The 16,965-nt window shown below is 44.8% G+C and overlaps 1 long non-coding RNA gene across 1 annotated transcript; it reads left to right on the top strand.

Annotated features, from left to right (window-relative positions):
• Positions 1–8,747: 8,747 nt before the first annotated feature.
• Positions 8,748–14,707, top strand: LOC128347752 (uncharacterized). The gene is made up of 2 exons (XR_008317695.1): positions 8,748–8,845; positions 14,495–14,707. It is a non-coding gene; the product is annotated as an uncharacterized LOC128347752 (long non-coding RNA).
• Positions 14,708–16,965: the final 2,258 nt, after the last annotated feature.

The following is a 16,965-nucleotide window of genomic DNA, read 5'->3' as shown; positions in this document are numbered from 1 at the left end:
CATGGACACTTTGAATTGCTAACCTGCAGCAACTGCCTTTTGGAGCCAGTTAGGATGGCTACTTACCTAGAGGGAAAACTCAGGCTGACTATCTTGAACGCAGACAATTATTTGGAATGGAAAACCAGATTGAGGATTGCACTGAAAGCAGAAGGACTCAAAAAAGTTACTGAGGAAGACACACACACACACACACCCGCACGCGCAGTTGGAACCACAGCTGCTGATAAAACTGCCAAAGAAGATTGGCCGATCAAGGATGCGAAAGCTGGAGCTTTGATCTCAGTTTCTGTGAGTAAAAATTATCTTTACACGATATGTGATCTTGGAACCTCAAAGGAAATGCTAAGCCAGCTAGATTCCTTGCATATGAAGAAGGGGTGGGCATACACCTTTAACTTGAGAAAGAAAATGCAGGATCTCCAGTATAAAGATGGGGACTGTTTTGCTACATATATGGGATTTCTGGAAGATTTCTTTTATCAATTTAAAGAGGCAGGGGAGCAATTTTCAGAGAGTCAGAAGCTGGAAGCTCTGTTCCTAAGCATCCCCCCCAGCTATAGCAGTATAATTGGCCAATTGGAAACCCACACCAATCTAAGCTTTGAAGAAGCAGTACAAACATTATCTTCTGAAGCAAACAGAAGGAAAGTTTTGAATTCACATTATGAAAGTGAATTGGCAAGTAACTTTGCTCTTAAAGCAACAATTGGTCATTCCAGAGGAAACCCAAGGTGGGGAGGGAATGCTGCAAGAGGAAACTGCATGGGGCCCCCACATTTACATACAAAGAGATCTGGCTTCGTTGCCAAGGAAACTCAGTCCAGAGAGAGAGGTCACATGACCGCCAGCAGGGAGACTGCTCCTGAAATGAGGCCAACTGGGACTAATGCCTTTAGATGTTTTCTGTGTAACCAAGAATCCTACAAGAAGGACTGATCTTACTGAAAGAAATTTGAATCAGGATTTTAAGTTTACAGAAAGATATTCGAACAAAAGCTTTAATGTTTATTTGATGCAAAGCGATGAAAAGTCCATTTTTTTGGATACTGGTTCTTCTGTTCATATTTCAAATAATGTGGATTTCTATACTGAACTGTTTGATATTCCTGAAGAGACTGTTTATTTGGGCAATAATACTACAATTAAGGCCAAGAAGAAAGCCAAAGGAATTTTGTATTGAGAGTTACTAGATGGATCTGTTAAACCATTTTTTCTTAAAGATGTTTTGTATATCCCTGACTTCTCAAGCTCCTTGATTTCAATATCCAAGCTAGAGAAACAAGGCTGTGAACTGTATATTAAAAATGGGCAATGTGTTGTTACCCAGAATGGAGAAGTTTGTCTTGTAGGCTCTAAATCCAAAGGCCTTTATCGTGTGGAGGAGCAATCTGTATCGAAGACAGACAGAGAAAGACCAGCCCAGTCTAAACCTGAGGCATACCAGCCTAATGAAGTGAACCTTGCTAAGTCATGCCTGCATGAAAACTGCTTGCAACTGTGGCATAGACGCCTAGGACACAAGAGCTATGAGTCAATCCAGAACATGAAGGAAAAGGGATTAGCTAATGGCATTAATTTTGTACCATGTGATATTGTAACTAACTGTGTTTGTTGTCTTGAGTCCAAAGCAGTTAACAAGCCATTTCCTAAGCAGAGTGAAAGGAAGACGGGAAGACCCCTAGATCTGATCCACAGCGATATATCTGGACCACTACCAGCAACCATAGGTAATCAAAAATATTTTCTAACAATAACAGATGATTTATCACGATACACGTGTGTATTTCTACTAAAGGAGAAATCACAGATGCTTGAGAAACTACAGGACTATGTGGCCATGGCATGCAACAAATTTGGCTGGAAGCCAAAGATCCTGCGCACAATAGAGGAGAATATATGTCCAACACCACACAGCAGTTCCTGAAAGAACATGGAATCGTGCATCAAACCACGGTAGCTTACTGCCCATCCCAAAATGGAATCTCAGAAAGAAAGAACAGAAGTCTACTGGACATGGTAAGATGCATGCTTGCTGATGCACACCTCCCACAGAAATTCTGGGGAGAAGGCGTCATGACTGCCACATACATACAAAACAGAATTCACACAAAGCCTATAGGAACAACACCATATGAACTTTGGCATGGTCATAAGCCGTCCATGACGCATCTGCGTGTCTTTGGAAGCACGGCTTACTCATACATCCCAAATGAAAAAAGGACTACGTTCGGGGCTAGGGCCACAAAAGGGATTTTTGTAGGCTACTCAGCACAATCGAAAGGCTACAGAATTCTGGATCCTGACACCAACAAGATAACCATAAGCAGAACGGTGTATTTTGATGAGAATGAAAGAGCTACACCTTCAGAGGGGGCCTACACCGAAGCAAGCAACTAGACCAAACACCCTGATGACTGGATTATGCTTCCTGATCTCAGAGGAATTGAGGAGGAAGAGACAGCAGATCCAGAACCAACCACACTCAACACAGAGACCCCCAGCGATCCACCAGACGCACCTGAGGTAATGGAAGAGACCACAGAGGGTGAGGTGAGGCGATCAACGTGCTCAAACAGAGGTGTTCCAGCTCCGAGACTGTCCTACCTCACAAGAATGATGGAACAACCAGAACCTTCATCATGGGAGGAAATATCCCAGTTACCACAACCAGAAGCCCAGAAGTGGAAACAAGCTGCAATTGAAGAGCTTGAGGCTCTACAGAAAAACAAAACCTGGGCTCTTACTAAGTTACCTAAAGGAAGGAAAGTTATAGGCTGCAAATGGGTTTTCAAACTCAAACATGATGCTGATGGTGAGATTCAGCGCTACAAAGCCAGATAAGTAGCAAAAGGGTATTCACAGAAATATGGAGAAGATTATGATGAAACCTTTGCACCAGTGGTTAAAAATACCACAGTAAGGACTCTGTTAAGTATTGCTGTTAGCAAAGGAATGCATGTTGAACAGCTAGACGTGAAAACTGCATTCTTGCATGGCGAACTAGAAGAGGACATTTACATGCAACAACCACCAGGTTTCTTAGAGAAAGGCAAAGAGGACTGCGTATGCAAACTGCAAAAGAGCATTTATGGTTTAAAGCAGGCTGCCAGAGCATGGAACATAAAACTAAATGATATACTACTTCAAGCAAACTTCAAAAGAAGCAACGCGGATCCCTGCCTATACACAAGATGCACAGATAGCAAGTGGACCTACATTTTGGCGTATGTTGATGATTTGATTCTTGCCTATGAAAATCCAGATGACAGCAAGGAAATAATGCATCATCTGAACAGAGATGTGGAAGTCAAGTGACTAGGCAACATTGCACACTACTTGGGCATTCAAGTACAAAGAGAGAAAGATGGAAGTTTCCTCATCAACCAAGAACAGAAAATTAAAGACTTGATAAACCTGCTCAGACTGGAAAATGTGAATCCTACACCAACTCCAATGGAAGTGAACTACATAAAGCAAGAAGATAAAACTGAGCCACTATCTGACAACCATAGATATCGTGAAGCATTGGGTAAGCTTTTATACATTAGTACACTCACTAGGCCAGATATTAGTACAGCAGTTGGCTTACTTTGTAGAAAGACTGCATCACCAACAGTCAAGGACTGGAATGCAATTAAAAGACTTGTTAGGTACCTAAAGGGTACTGCACACTTTAAGCTCAAGCTACCAGCTAACAGTCAACCAAAACTAGAAGCATACGTAGATGCAGACTGGGGTGGAGACCTAACAGAAAGGAAATCCACCAGTGGTCACATAATTTTCTATGGAGATGGAGCCATAAGCTGGTCAAGCACAAAGCAAGACATAGTAGCATCATCAACCACTGAAGCAGAATATGTATCGGCTGCACAGGGCAGTCACGAGATACAATGGCTGTGTCAACTACTGAAGGAACTAGGTACAGATGTACCACAGCCCATACTAGTGTATGAGGACAACCAAAGCTGCATTCAACTCTCCAAACCAGAAGATGTAAAGAGGCGTACCAAGCATATTGATGTGAAGTACTATGTAGTGAGAAGTCTGCAGAAGGATGGACTAATCAAGCTGATCTACTGCCCAACCAATGAAATGCTTGCAGACATACTCACTAAGCCACTACCAAGACCCCACTTTGAAAAGCTGAGAGAGAAAATGAATCTTGTGAACTGAGTCACGAGACATCGAGAGGGGGTGTTGGAAGTTAAAGGACTTTGCACTGTCTCTTGTCTCAGACAGTGGACGACAGACTAGTAAGTCAGAGGGCTAGAGGGTCAAGACATTGGTCATCCCTTCTCCACTGCTCTGACACTATCCCTTTGAAATGTAGATTGGTACTCTTAGGGATTAACCTCCTTCCTCTCTCTCTTCCCTACCTGCCCTTCTACCTTGCAACATGGCAAGCCTCTCTCCCTGCACCATGTGTGCAGAGAAGATGCAGAATCCATCTGCATCCAGCTAGATAGATAGATTAGAGATCCCATCTCCTCACTTTCCTATCTAGAATGGAGTTCCTTAATAAATGCCTTATATATTGATTTGAAACTATGAATTGGCTCCAAGTTACTTTACTCTCAGCATACACGCATGCCTAACTAAATTCCGCTGTGTTGTGCTTCTGTGCACTCTGCTATAAAGAGAAAGGGATTCTCTCACCACAGAGAATTTCCAACACCCTTAACCTTGGCTGAAAGGAGGCAGGAGGGGAGCAGGAGAAATCCACGAGGATCCCACCTCATGAGCAGCCTAACCCTGCTTGGGGCAGTCCAGGTAGAGTTAGGCCGGTCGTGAGAAAAGCTTGAAAAGGTTAACATGCTCTCTGTTAGTGAATGCTTAGGGACATAGGACATAGGGACAGAGGAAACTGCCATATACTGAGTCAGACCATTGGTCTATCTTGCTCAGTATTGTCTTCACAGACTGGCAGTGGCTTCTCCAAGGTTGCAGGCAGGAATCTCTCTCAGCCCTATCTTGGAGAAGCCAGGGAGGGAACTCAAAACCTTCTGCTCTTCCCAGAGCAGCTTCATACCCTGGAGAGAATATCTTGCTGTGCTCACACATCAAGTCTCCCATTCATATGCAACCAGGGCAGATCCTGCTTAGCTATGGGGACAAGTCATGCTTGCTACCACAAGACCAGCTCTCCTCTCTTGAGAAGAGGAGAGTGCTTGGCACTTCAACCATTGCCTTTGCTTGCCAAACATACAGGCTTCTTCCCTTTATTTGTTAGGACTCCAACTTGGCCATACAGAGCAGAATAGTCACACTGTACCCAGAGAGTTTCACTGCAACTCCCCACAGGGGAAGGAAAAGTTCTTGCCTCAGTCACTGCACTCTCTGCCCCAGCAGAGGGCAGTGTGTCTGGGACTGGAGTGAGGGCACTGTGCATGTACATTAAGGTGGTACCTCACTCATGTCATCGCTTGCAAATACCATCTCTGCATCCAGGTGAAGTGACTATGTGTTGTAGCTGCTGACCACTGTGTGTTAGTATCTCTGTGTCTCTCCATGCTCTCCACAGGCAGCCCTCATCCTGTGGAACCCACCAGGAAGGCCCACAGCATGATCCGCAGCAACACCCAGTGTAATTCCAGCTGGTTTTCTGTCATGTTGCCAACCTGCTTCTTCCATACAGGAAGCTACTTCCTGTAACTTTGTAAACCTCATGCCAGACAGTTATGTAACGGGTGCAACCAGAGCAAAACACCAGCTGCTGCTTTTCTTTCCATTGTGCAAAGGCGCAGGAGTTTTACTGGGATGCGGTGGCCAATAAATGCCTTTATTTTAGATGCTGCCCCATCCTTGATGCTATTTAATTAAAACATTCATTTTAGACACAGCATGGGGCATTGTCATCCCCCAGCCACTCAGCCAAATATAGTGGGAACAGTGATGTTTCCTACAGAGTCACAGCCTTGTGTAGCAGTGCAAGTTCCATGTGCAAGAGGTTCAGGCCCTGGTTGCAGTTCCCCAGTGGGGTGGGGATGATTCAAAAGTATTATGAGATATGCAATATGGGTCTACCATTCTCATAAACTTAACTGGGCATGTGCAAGTTTTTGCTCACTTGGAGTTGTTCTTTAGGTCTTGGTTCTTATCTCTAGACTGGAAAGACATACCTACAAACAGGAGTGGGTTTTTCTATGTGGGATGAGCTCTGTTTCTCCCTCCATCTTGCTCCTCAAACATACATATAGCTTGACTCAGATTGAATGCTGAGTGCCTCTACCTCTTTATCCTTCCCTCCATATTTCAGGCAAGCTGTTTGCCCCCCCCCCCCCCGCGCAAGGAAATAGGGGGGACCTGGTTAATATGCTTGTTTAGACTTTATTTTTCCCAGAAAACATTTGCTTAAACTTCAGTCATTTTTCTGAAGAATGGGAGTCCTGTTTTGTAGGAGGAAAGGTGGTTTTATTATCACAAGGGCCAGCCAACCAGCACTTTGCAGAGTCCCATGGTTCCAAGCAGGAAGAAAAGGTTGCCTAGCATTTCATCTGAGGAATAAAATTGCCCAGATTGCCCCAAAATGTGTGGAATGTGCTTCCACAGTGGATTCACTGCTAAAATTATGTACTTCTTGTTCAAAGTATTCCAGCACTTTCTGCATTCTTGCTTCTGCACGTCTATTCCTCCTCTTGACCACTAGATGGTATCTGTATTCCAAATTTGATCAAAGGCTAATATCAACTGACTGGGCAAAAGGGAAGAGAGGGATGCGGGGAAGAAGCAGTAACTGGGCTATCCTGCAGTTGTAAAGAAGAGACTTGCCCTGGGGAAGACTGGGGAAAAGGGAACCAGATTGGCATCTGTATCCTGCCTTTCAAAAAAAAAATTGCCCAACATAAAATATTAAATCCACATAAAAGCAATAAAATTATACAAACAAACAAAAAATGGAGAAAAACAGAGCAAAGTGTAAAATATACTTCAAAACCACCACAGAGAGAATGTTAGCATAGGAGCTGTCCTTGAAGGTATTCTAGTAGTCTCACCCCCTTCTCTGTTCAGCAATCTGCTACAGCAGAGCAACCTACCCATCAAGATAGCTTTAAAAAGCCTACAGGCCAAATGGTGACAGAAAGTGAAAATTCCATGATAAAGAGACCGTTAAGAGGGTGGTGGGACGCCCACATTCTCAGCCCATATCCTTTACATGGGCTGGTAAGGAATCATCTGCACTAACCCATGTCTGCCCTACTCCCACAAGTATTTCTCTCTCACTTTCAGGATTAGAGCTTTGCTGAGGAGAAAAGTGTCTGGGGGGACAAATCACAGTGAAGAAAGCTGTGGGCGTGAGGCTAGTTCAGCCTCTTCCACCCATGCATTCCTTTTGCTAAAAACTGGACACTGCCATCCTTTTATTTAGGGTAGTAAAATCCACAACAGATTGTGAGGAGCTGCAAAAAGATCTCTCCAAACTGGGGGAGTAGGTGACAAAATGACAAATGCAGCTCAATATAAGCATGTGTAAAGTGATGCACATTGGGGCAAAAAAAATACCAACTTCACATATACGCTGATGGGATCTGAGCTGTCAGTGACTGACCAGGAGAGGGATCATGGAGTCATGGTGGACAGCTCACTGAAAGTGTTGGCTCAGTGCGCAGCAGCTGTGAAAAAGGCTAATTCCATGCTAGGGATCATTAGGAAGGAGACTGAAAATAAAAATGTGAATATATTATAATGTCCTTATACAAATCTGTGCTGCGGCCACATTTGGAGTACTGCATACAGTTTGGTCGCCGTATCTTAAGAAGGATATTGTAGAACCAGAAAAGGTGCAGAAGAGGGCAACCAAAATTATCAGGGGCCTGGAGCACCTTCCTTATGAGGCTAGGCTATAGCATTTGGGGCTTAGAAAACCCTTAGAAAAGAGCTGACTAAGGGGAGACATGATGGAGGTATATAAAATTATGCATGGACTGGAGAGGGTGGACAGAGAAGTTCTTCTCACAACACTAGAAACAGGGGTTACCCCATGAAACTGAAGTTCGGAAATTTAGGACCAACAAGAGGAAGTACTTTTTCACACAGCACATATTTAATCTATGGTATTCTTTGCCATGGGATGTGGTGAGGTCGACCGGCTTGGATGGCTTTAAAAGGAGCTTAGACAAATTCATGGAGTGCAGGTCTATCGATGGCTACTAGTTTTGTGGCTGTGGGCCACCTCCAGCCTCAGAGCACAATGCCTCTCAATACCAGTTGCAGGGGAGCAACAACAGGAGAAAGAGTATGCACATACCTCTTGCCTGTGGGCTACCCAGAGGCCCTTGGTGGGCCACTGTGTGAAACAGAATGCTGGTCTAGATAGGCCTTAGGCCTGATCCAGCAGAGATGTTCTTATACTTTATACATGGTTGATTTCAACTAATTGAATCTGCCACTATCACATGTTCTTTGCATTTCAGTACTTATGAAAGGTCACAGTCTGTGATGTAAATGTTTCAATGCTCTTAGCTCACAAAGCATGATGAATGGAGCACTTGACTTGAACTGGGGGGGGGCAGGCAGGGCACATGCCCTAGGCGCCACTGAGGTGGGGGCGCCATGCCAGTTCCTGCCACCCCACCCCATTGCCCACCTGCCCAGCCCCAGGGCCCCCCAGCCACTTGCCTCCAGCTCCAGCCTAGGATCGGAGCAGCCTGCAAACTGCAGAGCTCTTCTCTCCCCGCCTCTCAGCTGATCGGTGGGTGGGCGGGGCTTGCAGAGAGGCCTCTGAGTAGGCCTCCCTGAAGCCTGAACTCAGCAGGCCCCAGCAAGCCAGGAAGGAGGCTGGCAGAGCTCCCTGCAGCAGACCCTCCTTGCAGCAGAGCAGACCATCCAGCACAGCTTTTGCATGGTAGGCTGTGAATTCCTTTTTGTGGTTACCCCCGTATATAGGGATCTGCTTGCCATAGGGCTTTGATATGGGGGGTGGGGCGAGACTGAGAAGTCTCTGAATATTTAATTTAAAACAGACTGAAAAATGTGCTGGCTTTAAAAACAAAAACTATCTAAAAAGGCCTATAAGTGGCTTGTTCATGACAGAAAATTACAAACACTTCTGGAACAAATATTTATTTATTTATTTGTTTGTTTGTTCATTCATTCATTCATAAATGCACTTATGTTCAAGTTGTTTTGCAACCCAGAAGGTCTGAGTGAGAACTGTGAAGCATGTGCTGTGCTTTTATTTTATTTTATTTTTCTTGTGTGTGAACTGCTCTCCAATAACTTGCAGGGACTTCAGGGTAAATCTGGCCAACATGTGAATGCAGCACCTCCATTCCAGAGGAGATGTGTGTTAAAGGGCTTTAAAGTCTCGTGGAATCAAACTTGACTGAATTTGTTCAGAATTCTGAGAAAACAAACATAGGCTCACCCTGCATGGTTGAAAGTCTCCTTTGCTAATCTGCAGCGAGGGGGCCATTTTAATAATTAGCGTTGCTAGTGTGTTCTAGGCATTAAAACTAGCACAAATATATAGTACTCAATATCACTATATACTGTGAAGTGTGCATGTGTGTATTCAGTGAAATGTATTCCAGGTAGCATACTTATTTTGAAATATCAGACTTAAATCCTTGGGGGCCTGGGGTGTGTGGAGGCCCTGGACTTTGAGGGGCTGGGGGCCCATTTTAAAATCTCATCTTGGCCCATTCCAATCTTGCTATGCCCCTGGTGGTCACTACACATGGGTTTCTGCACAACACCTGCACAGAAGAAACTTCCATGTAGAAAATGTGTCTCTTGTAAATTGACCCTGAATTTTCCATCCATGACTGAGATATGTGAGAGTTAGAGTCAATCACAAAAGAACAGCACACTGCTTGTGACAGGAAGGGGCAAATTACAATGAATTCTTAGTCTGGCAGGGGCTGGTTTTGGCCCTGGCAGAACTTGGCTGTCTGTTCCTGTTGCAAATGCCTCTGTCTAGTGTGGCAAACTAATGTATCCTCCTTCCTCTTGGTGTCAAAGTAAGCACTGGTGTGGTGAATGCACATATACCCCATCATGAGCCAACAGTCATCATAAGACAAAGGCTGGCAGGAATCATTCACTGGTTTATAGACCCACCACCACCACCACCACCTTCTTCTTCCCCTATTTTGCTAGTGGCTATTTGGGCAGGTGATTCTTTAGGACAAAGTCATGTTTTTTAAAAAGAATGAGATGAGACAGAGAAAATGACACTTGGAATCCTCGCATAACTCCTGACTGTTGTTCTAAGTCTTTTACAGAGATTGCTCATGTTTTCAGGTTTTGATCAACAACCATGTCTAGATGGTACAGTGTTCCTTTTAACAAGGATTTCCAGATATTGTTGACTACAAGTCCTATCATTCCTGTTTGGACAGGGGCGCAATTTCAGTGCTTGCCCTAGGCACTATTTCCCCTAGTTATGCCTCTGCTCAGAGCACAATGCCTCTCAATACCAGTTGCAGGGGAGCAACAACAGGAGAAAGAGTATGCACATGCCTCTTGCCTGTGGGTTCCCCAGAGGCATCTCGTGGGCCACTGTGTGAAACAGAATGCTGGTCTAGATAGGCCTTAGGCCTGATCCAGCAGGGATGTTCTTATGTTCTTATACCACTTTATACATGGTTGATTTCAACTAATTGGGTCTGCCACTATCACATGTTCTTTGCATTTTAGTAATTATGAAAGGTCACAGTCTATGTGATGTAAATGTTGCAATGCTCTTAGCTCACAAAGCATGATGAACGGAGCACTTGACCCCCTATGCGCACACAATATATTAGGAAACAAAAGATGAAGGACTGCAAAGAAGCTGCAGTCACAGCTTAAGAAACAAAGCTTGCTTGTGGTCAGGCTGGATGACACAGGACAACATGTAAATGATCAACTGTGTATCCTTTGCTTAGGGGGTTTCCAGATGGCAATAAAGTGTAAGATGTGCAAAGCCGTCACGCAGGTTCTCAGCATGATCTTACTCACCATTCAGATGCCCCTGTAGGCTTCATGCTCCTCCCTAGCATGATCTTTTCCTTTGTACATATGCTGAGCCGGCACCTTTTCCAATTTCCATAGCATGACCTGACAGCTGAGCCAGCTTTTGCATTCCGAGAATAATGTTTTGATTTTCATTAGCACTGTTGTGGTGACTGGGGAAAGGGGCAAATTCTTCTCAGAATGCAAGAGCTGGCCAGCACATGATGCAGCAAAAATCGGACAAGGTACCTATGCACAGAGGGTAAGATCATGGTAGGAAGGAGCATCTGTATGGTGAGTAAGATCAATGCTTGCGTCAAAGCTTTGCACATCCCACGCTTTATTGCCGCCTGGAAACTCCCTTGGTCAACAGACGGTTCTTTTGGAAGTATCAGAACTTCCAAATGTTCTGCCCAAGCTCTCTGCCATTGACTTGATCATGTTAATGCTGATTCACAACAGACCCAGAGACAGCTCACTTGAACTGGGGACGAGACAGGGCCAGCTCGAGATTTCAGAGGGCCCTTGGCAAACTATCTTCCATGGGCCTCTTCCAGTGTTCCCTCTAACAGGGATTTCCAAATGTTGTTCACAACAACTCCCAGCATCCCTAGCTACAAATGGCCTTTGGCTGGGGATTATGGGAGTTGTAGTCAACAACATCTGGGAATCTCTGTTAGAGGGAACACTGGCCTCTTCCTACCTGAATGGTAGGAATGGTACAATTCCCCAAAAGAATTGTTCTGACACCACCATGTGAAGGTGATGGGCACAGAGCAGGTCTCAGAGATCATCAGTGGGCCCTTGGCAGCTACCCATTTCCAGCAATGCAGACCCTTGATACTGGCTCTAAGAGAGCTCAGAGACTGACAATGAATAGTGGAGAGATGGCAGGGTTGACAGCTTCTGATAGACACAGTGTCTGTTGCAAGGTAGCACACATGCTGAATCGTGCTGAACTGGTGGTTTCTGCTGCAGAAGAAGTAAAAGAGAGTCGTGACACGATCCCTGCAACTGCAGAAGAAAAATGTGAGTTTTGTCAAGCTGCCATGCATCAACTCACAAGATGATATATAGGGCAAAGGGAAATATAAGGCAAGGCAGCCTGATCAGAGGAGACCGGGGCTTGGTTGAAGCATTTAGCAGCAATAAAAACAAAACCTGTTTAATGTTATCAGCAGTTTAAATGTTGAAGCGCAAATGTGTGGTTAAAATAAAATTTGAACTTCTGAAATGCAATTTCAGTTCCAATTATTGTAAAAGAAAAGAGCCAATGGCTACACTCGCACATAACACAGAACCCTATTTGAATGGATCAGAGGTTCTGCAAGCATTACATCCGAGTACATGGAGATGCAGTTTAGCATGGCAGCAAATCTGAGGCACCAGATTTGTAACTCCAGTCTGAACCCCCAAGTTGTAGTAAGTTTTGTCACTGCAACCCAAGGTTGGATGCAGCCTGCAGTATGTCCAAATTCAAAACTGCAGACTGTGTCCCCTGGAACCAGAGTTGAGGGAGGAAGCTCCCCCTTCGACTCCAGCTGTGATTGGCTGTGCGGGCAGTCCTTCATGGAAGAAGGAAGCCCACACAGCCAGTTCCCCCTCCTCTATGCAGTCTTGCTGACTGCAGAGAGGGAGCTCTCTGTTACGTCCAAATTTGGATGGGAGAGCGGGGGGCCAGGGGAGCAGGAGGATGTGGGAGTAGAACCGCATGTCTATTGGACCGGTGGTTGTGCGTTACGTGCTAATGTGGCCTATGACTCCTAAACGTACATGGCTTGTCACGACATTTTAATCTGGTTTTCTTTTCTGTCTCTTGTGCACTCTTTCACTTTCATCCAGCAGAGGGGGCTGTGATCTTATGAAAGCATCTTCCAGCTTTACCAGTTTTATAAGCAAATCAGGCCACCTCCAGCAGGAAACGTGGTTTCCTCGTGATCGGAGGCCTCCTGGGTTGCCTATTCATTGTGCTGCTGTTACCTTGACACGCAGCCAGCATGTGCCTGAGCAAATCTTATCTCTCAACTCACATAATAAATCCAAAGCCAGTGACTCCATAGTCAATAAGATGGTAACAAAAGATGAATGAATAGAACGGGGACATTTTGTTGACGTCTCAATTCCAACTTCCTTAACTAGTATGTTATTTTTGGAGCTTATGGTTACACCAGAGATAACAGTTAAGCACAGAAACACGCAAACAGTTCATCTATTTACTCCAAGGGACTCACATTTCTCCTTAAGGCTGTTAAAAGGAGCAGTCACTGTTTTCATAACTGGCACCAAAAGCACTTTCTAGGCGCAAAAGTATCCTTTGAGTGGGGGCATGGGAAGGATAGTTCAACATAGGATTTGGCAGAAGCCCCTTTCTGTCAGAATATCTTCAGATATGACTCTCTACTGTAAACTGCCACAGGGGCACATCTGCACCATAGGATACTCAGCCCTCCTTTCCTGTGCCATTTGTGTATACATGTACATTAACCACTGCAATGCTGTTCTGACTGCAAAGGAAAAGAACAACTGAATGCTAAAAAGGAAAAAAATTGATTGAGGGCCACTCAGGTTGGGTTTTTTTTTTTTTTTTAAACCATAGTAGTTCAGCCTCAGTTTGTCACTGGTAAACAGGCTTGCCAACACTGAAGCTATTCCTCAGTATCCCACGTGCCCCCCCCCCCCATATTCTTTGCAACATTAAGCCACTAACATCTGAAGGATTGCTTTCAGTAATCATCTGGAGATCCTTGCCGATTCCTGCAGACTCCAGGCCAATACTTCTGGAGAGCTGGCAACCCGAAACAAAGTGTTTTGTAATGAGACTACGGAGTCTGTTTCCTAGCAGCCCCTGCTCTGACCAAAAGTAGAAAAGGCTGTAATAAGGAGGGAATCTAAAGGACAGAGTCTGAAAGAGGATTGCAGCACAGGAGCAGGTCTGTGCGGGTCTAGTGAGGAGCTGGAAGGGCCTTAGCAGCAGATTGGAAACTGAGATAACTCAGATTGCTGTTGCACAGAATGGTTGTGCTAGAAAAGGCCTGAGGGGGAAAGGCCTAATATATATGCTGAGCCACAGAAGTCTGATTAAAAGATGTTTGGAATCCAGTTCCTATGTGCCACCCCTAGGTAACTGTCTGCAAGCTCCCCTGTTTTGCCTGTTCATTCCTATGTTGTTGGGCCACAACATAGGAATGGATGGAACTAACTGGAATATATATATGGAATATATAGAGCCAGCATGGTGTAGTGGTTAGAGTGCTGGACTAGGACCGGGGAGACCTGAGTTCAAATCCCCATTCAGCCATGAAACTAGTTGGGTGACTCTGGGCCAGTCACTTCTCTCTCAGCCTAACCTACTTCACAGGGTTGTTGTGAAAGAGAAACTCAAGTATGTAGTGCACCGCTCTGGGCTCCTTGGAGGAAGCGCGGGATATAAATGTAATAATAATAATAATAATAATAAAACTACTCTGAGTCCATGAAATAAGTCAAACAAATGCATAAATACTTGCCTCTAGTACTAAGTGCAAAGACTCACTGCTGTTTCATATTTCTATTACAGTTTTTGACTGGGAACACCTTGTTAATCAGGTTCCATCCCCTGCATTTTCCAAATAAATAAATGGGAAGCAAGCAAGTCCTCTTGCCACATTAGCTGGGAGAGAGTGTCGTGACATTGGCAATGAAAGAAGCTTCACTTGTGAACAGTAACATAAATCAGCCAATGAGGCAGAAGTGGTGATAATTAAAACAATTTTCAAGTCAATTGTGAAAACTCCCTAAGGAATTCTGATTTCTTTACCATTAAAACAAAGCAATTTTTTACACTGTATGCCACATTCAGCGTATAAATTCAGCGTATAGGTGCTTATATGCCCATGCCAGAAGCCTCCAAGCCAAGATGGGTGAGCTGGAGTGCTTGGTTGCTAATGCAGAAATAGATATAGTGGGGATAACAGGAACATGGTGGAACAATGAGAACCTATGGGACACTGTTATCCCTGGATATTAACTCTATAGAAAGGACAGGGAGGGGCGCTTGGAGGTGGACTAGCACTGTATGTTAAAGAAGGGATAGAATCTAACAAAGTAGAAAACCTAAGTGGACTGGAGTCCTCCATAGAAACCCTGTGGTTGACTATACAAGGCCTGAAAGGAAGTGTGCTCCTGGGGACGTGCTATTGCCCTCCAGATCAAACGCTGACAGTGACTGGGAGTTGCAAGAGGAAACCAGGGAGGCTTCAAGGAGAGGCAGGGCATTAATAATGGGTGACTTTAATTACTCACACATAGACTGGGGTAAATTCACAGTCAGGTAATGTCAAAGAGGTCAAATTTCTAGATACACTGAATGACTGTGCCCTAGAACCGTTGGTCTTGGAACCAACCAGAGAGAAGGCAACCTTGGACTTAATTCTGAATGGCACCCATGACCTGGTGCGTGATGTCAGTGTCATCGACGCTTTAGGGAATAGTGACCATAGTGTGATCAAATTCAGCATACATGCAGGGAGAGAATCAGCAAGGAAGTCTAACACAGACACTTTGAATTTCAGAAGAGGAAACTTCTCCAAAATCAGGAGTATGGTGAAAAGAAAGCTGAAAGGGAAAATCAGGAGAGTCACATTGCTCCAGAATGCATGAAGTTTACTCAAAACCACAATACTAGCAGCCCAGTTAGACTGTATACCCCAAAGGAGGAAAGGTGTCCTAAGTCCAGGAGGCTGCCAGCATGGCTAATAGGTAATGTCAAGGAAACCATAAAAGAGAAGAAGACTTCCTTCCGAAATTGGAAGGCCTGTCCAAATGAAGAGAACAGAAAGGAACACAAACTCTGGCAAAAGAAATGCAAGGTGCAAAAAGAGAGTTCGAGGAACATTTAGCTAAAAGTATCAAGGGGAATAACAAAAATGTCTTTAAATACATCAGAAGCAGGAAACCAGCCAGGGAGGCGGTTGGACCATTAGACAATGAGGGAGTGAAAGGGATTATTAAGGATGATATAGAGGTTATAGAGAAGCGAAATGAGTTCTTTGCGTCCATCTTCACGGCAGAGGATACTGAGCATATACCCGTTCCTGAACCAGGCTTTTTGGGGATGGGGGTTAAAGAACTGAGTCAGATAGAAGTGACAAGAGATGATGTTCTAAACTGTCTGGAAAAACCGAAAACTAACAAATCGACAGGGCCAGATGGCATCCACCCAAGACTACAACTATGACTACGAATATTTATATACTGCACTTCAACCAAAGCTCTCAAAGCGGTTTACATAGAAAAATAAATAATACATAAATAAGATGGTCCCCTGTCCTCAAAGGGCTCACAGTCTAAAAATAAACATAAAGCAGATACCAGCAACAGCCACTGGAGGGATGCTGTGCTGGGGTTGGATAGGGCCAGTTGCTCTTCCTGTGCTAAATATAAGAGAATCACCAGTGTAGAAGTTGTCTATTTACTCAGTTAGCAGGGGTCAGGAGTTAGCAAGAGTCCTCAAAGAACTCAAATGTGAAATTACTGACCTCCTTGCTAAATATATAACTTACTAGCCGACCCACACAGAGCATCTGTGCGCTCTTTGGGGCCGGCTGTTCTCCCCTCTCTTCCGCTCCACTCTCTTGCCCTCCCTCCCTCTCTCCCTCCCTCTCTCCCTCCTCTCTCTTGTCCTCCCTCCTCCCCCCCCTCCAACTTGCCTCCTGGGTGCACCTCAGCCAATCAGGCGCCTCCGCCGCGCAGTCAATCAGCTGGGCGCCGGGACACACATTCTAAGGCACACCCAAGAGAATTAATAATATAGATCCCTACAATCAGGCTCTGTACTGGAGAACTGGAAAGTAGCAAATGTAACACCGATTTTCAAAAAGGGATCCAGGAGCGATCCAGGAAATTACAGGCCAGTTACCTTAAGCCAGCGTGGTGTAGAGTGCTGGACTAGGACCGAGGAGACCCAAGTTCAAATCCCCATTCAGCCATGATACTAGCTGGGTGACTCTGGGCCAGTCACTTCTCTCTCAGCCTAGCCTCCTTCACAGG

The sequence above is a fragment of the Hemicordylus capensis genome, chromosome 2 (genome assembly GCF_027244095.1).
Source record: "Hemicordylus capensis ecotype Gifberg chromosome 2, rHemCap1.1.pri, whole genome shotgun sequence".
NCBI lineage: Eukaryota > Metazoa > Chordata > Lepidosauria > Squamata > Cordylidae > Hemicordylus > Hemicordylus capensis.
Note: the sequence above shows the minus strand (reverse complement) of the source record. Positions and strands in the feature narration are given on the sequence as shown.